This window comes from Octopus bimaculoides, chromosome 5, assembly GCF_001194135.2.
Source record: "Octopus bimaculoides isolate UCB-OBI-ISO-001 chromosome 5, ASM119413v2, whole genome shotgun sequence".
Taxonomy (NCBI): Eukaryota; Metazoa; Mollusca; class Cephalopoda; order Octopoda; family Octopodidae; genus Octopus; species Octopus bimaculoides.
The window spans coordinates 56,387,114-56,391,715 of NC_068985.1; positions in this window are offsets into that span (position 1 = coordinate 56,387,114).

The window sequence follows — 4,602 nt, forward strand, 5'->3', positions numbered from 1 at the left end:
TATATATATATATATATTACTGAGGATCCAATGTAATTGATTTATCGCCTTCACCAAACTCGCTTGTTTTGTGCCAAAATTTGAAATCGTTATTTATTTATGATTTAATCAGGCTGTGTCCATCGTTTAAAAGGTACTCCGCAACTAGTCGAAGGTAATTGAGGGTGGTAGTTGCAGTGAAGGTGAAAACATAACACATAGGTCACTGTAGTAGCAAGCAGCGCATCAAAACAAAGATATATAGATAGATATATAGATATATATAACTACATATGTGTGTGTGTGTGATCAGTATTATTTTACCGTCGTTGATAGGAATACAGTGTTACGGGCCAAACATTAGCAACAACAATAACAGTATGTTGTCACAACTATGCCTTGGAGGTTTTGATAAAACTGTATTAAATAACGAAGCACCTTTCCTCCATATTCTTTTACAGTTCTTAGTAAAATATGTAGAATAATTTCTCACTATGAACATCGCCCACGAGGCCAATCTAGAAGGTGTTTAATGGCGACATAGTGTTTTGTGAAGAACGTGTAGTTTCAACAGGGAATTAATTTGCAAATGATAAGACGTAATTAATGGATTTTAAACAGTTTATTAAGAATTTCTTCACTTTGTCATAAATAATGTGATTGATTAGGAAATATTAATTATATTCCTTGACACTCAACGCTCTTTTCTATCGATGTTGAGCAATTTATTGCAAGAATTATGAAGATGTGTTTGTCACGAATTATAAAAGTGAATTAGTGGGTGGGAAATAGAAGCTGCTTTTGAACTAATTTTCCGTTATTATTTGTTCATGATTTAAGGCGGCGATCCGGCAGAATCGTTTGCACGTCGGGCAAAATGCTTTTGTAGCATTTCATCCGTCTTTACGTTCTGAGTTCAGCTTCCATCAAGGTCAACTTTGCGTTTCATTTCGAGGTCGATAAAATGAGCATCAGTTGAGCACGGGTCAATGTAATCGATTTACCTCCTTCCCCAAACTCGCTGGCTTTGAGCCAAAATTTGAAACCGTTATTCATTTATGATTTAGTCAGGCCGTGTCCATCGTTTTAAGAGGTACTCCGCGACTAGTGGAAAGTAACTGAGGGTGGCAGTTGCAGTGAAGGTAAAAGCATAACTCATAGGCTACTGTAGTAGCAAGCAGCACATCAAAACAAAGAGGTATTCTTTGAGCGGAAACCTGACTCGGTTGTTTGTAACTGAATGATGGATGCCACTATGCGCATCTAAAGTCTATGTGGTGTTGTTAAACTGGGCAGTAAATTAAATCTTGCGTTCAAAAATGTCAATGTTTCACAGAAGACCCCTGTAAGATCAATATTAAATATTCCACTAATTTAACTGTAAGAAAGTATGTTAACAGGTGAAACTTAACATCAAACACATCATAACACTCTTAACAGATTACGAAGTAAAGTTACAATCTGTCAGCTTATCCAGTCATCCACTCAACCATTGCAACTTCAGTAAAAATCATCAATTAATACAAGTTTAAAAAAAAATCTGAGACATTAAATGCACAATTATCATTAAAGTGTGAAACGAACTGTTGAAAAGCGCAAACAAAAGACATGAACCGATTAACTAACATTTTAGTTACACGATTAATTTCCTTTCTATTAAGCGACCATTCGGGAGAGTAAAATTCTCCATGAGCTTTTCCAATATCAAAGAATGGCGATTAATTCAATATTTTCAACAAGAGTTACGGTACTCTTGAGTGTTTTTAATTCATGGCTTTAAACATTAGGTTACTTGAAAAATATCTAATAGTGGTTTGAAGTAAAGCGTCATGCTAATATTAACAACCGTTTTCTTGGGAGTGAAGAAGAAAATAAAAAGTGAAAAGCGAAAAATATTCAACAATTGATTTCTGAAATGCTTAATGCAAGTTCTTTAATAAAATTACAATTTTTTTAGCTAAATTCCCAGTATTTATTGTTACACTATACTTCAATCGATTTCATTTGAATCACTGTCACATTCCTGGATATGGAACTGTTTATAGATTAGATTTGAACAAAGTAACTTCTATTGACAAATTAATAGCAAATAATGCTCTTATCTATTATGTCATTGTGCATATACATAGAAACAGAAATTCGTTTAAACAGGATAGAATTTTAAATATTTGGTGTATAATGATAAACGATAATCAATCATGAGGATCTATTTTATTGATCCAAAGTGTTCAACAAAAAGTGTTAACTAAACAGAAATTTGAAATTTAAACATGGGTGACCAAGCATAAATTGAATACGGCCTTGAGACGATGTCAGACACTACTGAAGTTATACTAAATTCGTTTCACTAACGAGGAAACAAAAGATGATTCTTAAATTTATAGAAATCTATACAGTCAATTTAATCTCTACTTAAATGGAATGTATTTTATCAATCCTCGGAGAGATAAAATGCAAGCAGCCAAGGCACAATTTAAGATTAAAACAGGAAATATGATAAGGTACAGATTACAGCAGAAAACCCTCCCATATTTTATACAGCCATTAGTGTGACGCTAGTGGAGTTATGCGGGTGATAATGGCACCTACATGTAGCTAAAGTTTTATCATTTTTCATTATCAGCTACCGTAATGGTGTGAACTGGCGCACACTGTACTTTTCAACAAATGTTTATCAAGAACGGCGAATCTGAGAGGATTCCCCCCCCCCCCCTGGGTGCTCGACAGTTTATGATCATTCACGGTCTTAAAAATAATGATTTTCTATATTATTAGAGAAGAAATAGTTGATTAAATCGATTCAATGATTTTACTGGTTCTTATTTTATCGTCTTCGAAATAAAAGACAAAATCAGCTCCAATGGATTTTGAAGGTATATCTCTTTTAACAATGTTCTGCATCTTCAGCTCATCATCTGACGAAGTGTTAAATCCCATAAAAGAGATCTGTTCTGGTGTTGTGGAGGAAATCATTGCTGCTTCTTCTCCACGAGGTATTAAGGTATTGATTGTCCTAATGAAGTCTTGCAGACAATTGTTTCTTCTCTAAACACTTCCAATGTCTCTCACCCAATATTTATTTTAATTACTTCTCAGAATCCTTCGTTCTGAAAATACAACCGCTGGAATTCTTTCTCCTTACAGAAATTCTTTTACCTTTTTGCTGTCGTCGACCAACAAAAGCTCAATCTTAGCACCAGCTACGCTGATGTGAGCAGTTTAGAAGGATCCGAAAGTGTCTCGGCAACAAGTTCTCTTCCCTTCATTGATATGGCCTAACAACAGTGGCCGTAGCAATAGTTTGTAGCAATATCACTTTGAGAACATCGATCCTCAATCAATCAGTGAAGTTTTGCAACGTTGAATCTTGTTCGTAACCGAAGAGTGATTACTTTAGAAACCTTGATGCTAGAAGTAACAGCCAAATCTTTCTCTAATCACATTGCATCATCTTAAAAAGGACTCGTTGTATTATGTAATACGACTTTTCCAGCATTTAGAAAAAAGACCAGATGGTCATGAGTGGAATGCACTTGATTATAAGTGTGGCCCATTAGCTATATTGTTGTTATAGTTGTTTAGCCCTTGACCTAGTGCTAAACAGCTTTAACAACAACAACAACAACTACTACTTCTATTTCTACTACTACTACTACTACTACTACTACTACTACTACTAGTAGTAGTAGTAGTAGTAGCAGCAGCAGCAGCATAGTAGTAGTAGTAGTAGCTTCTAGCATAGATCCAAAGCCTGGAATTTGAGTGGGAGTGATGGTCAGTACTATCGACCCAGTATATGATTTGTGATTATTTTATAAATCTTGAAATTTGACGCTGACGGGATTGAGCTTAGGACGTAAATAATCGGAACAAATATCGCAAGAAATTCTTATCAAACGCTCCAACAATCCTTTTTCTTTACGATTCTAATTTAAAATTAATTATTTTTCGTTCAGCATGAGAAGAGAAACTTGCAATCTTGTTTGGCAATCATACCTGCCATGAAAGCGAACTGCGTAAATCCAGTCCTTTCCCTTTAGCTCCCTTGCTATAATTATAATCGCAGACATTACAACAGCTAAGATAAACTTAACCATCATTTCTCATTCTATTCTCCCCATTTTATTTTCTCATTAATTTAATAAACTAATTGTTAATCTTCCGTTTTACTCCACCGCCTTTTATTCAATCCCGTAACTAAAACTGAAATTGACCCGCTTGTTCCAAATGAGTTACTGTAAAATTTATTCATCTTTGCACTTCATTCAAGAACAAGTTGCAATAACACTTGGAACGGTTTATCTGTGCACCTACTCCCTCCATCTTCACCATCAAGGAATTGCTGAGGATGTCGCACTCTCAGCACATACCTGTGAGTCATCACTCACTGCATTTTCAGTCCTTCACTCAGCATGTCTCGACAGCAAATGGAGCGTCTGACCAGTGGAATACATATTTCCAAAACATATGAAAGAGTAGACACTGGTCAGATGGAGCAAGGCATCAGGTAGTATTAGATACGGAGGCATTTGTCACCTCTGACTGAACTTTCAGAGATCTTTTTTCTGAACAGGTACTTATTTCATCGAACCCGAAAGGATAAAAGGGAAAGTTAACTTCGGC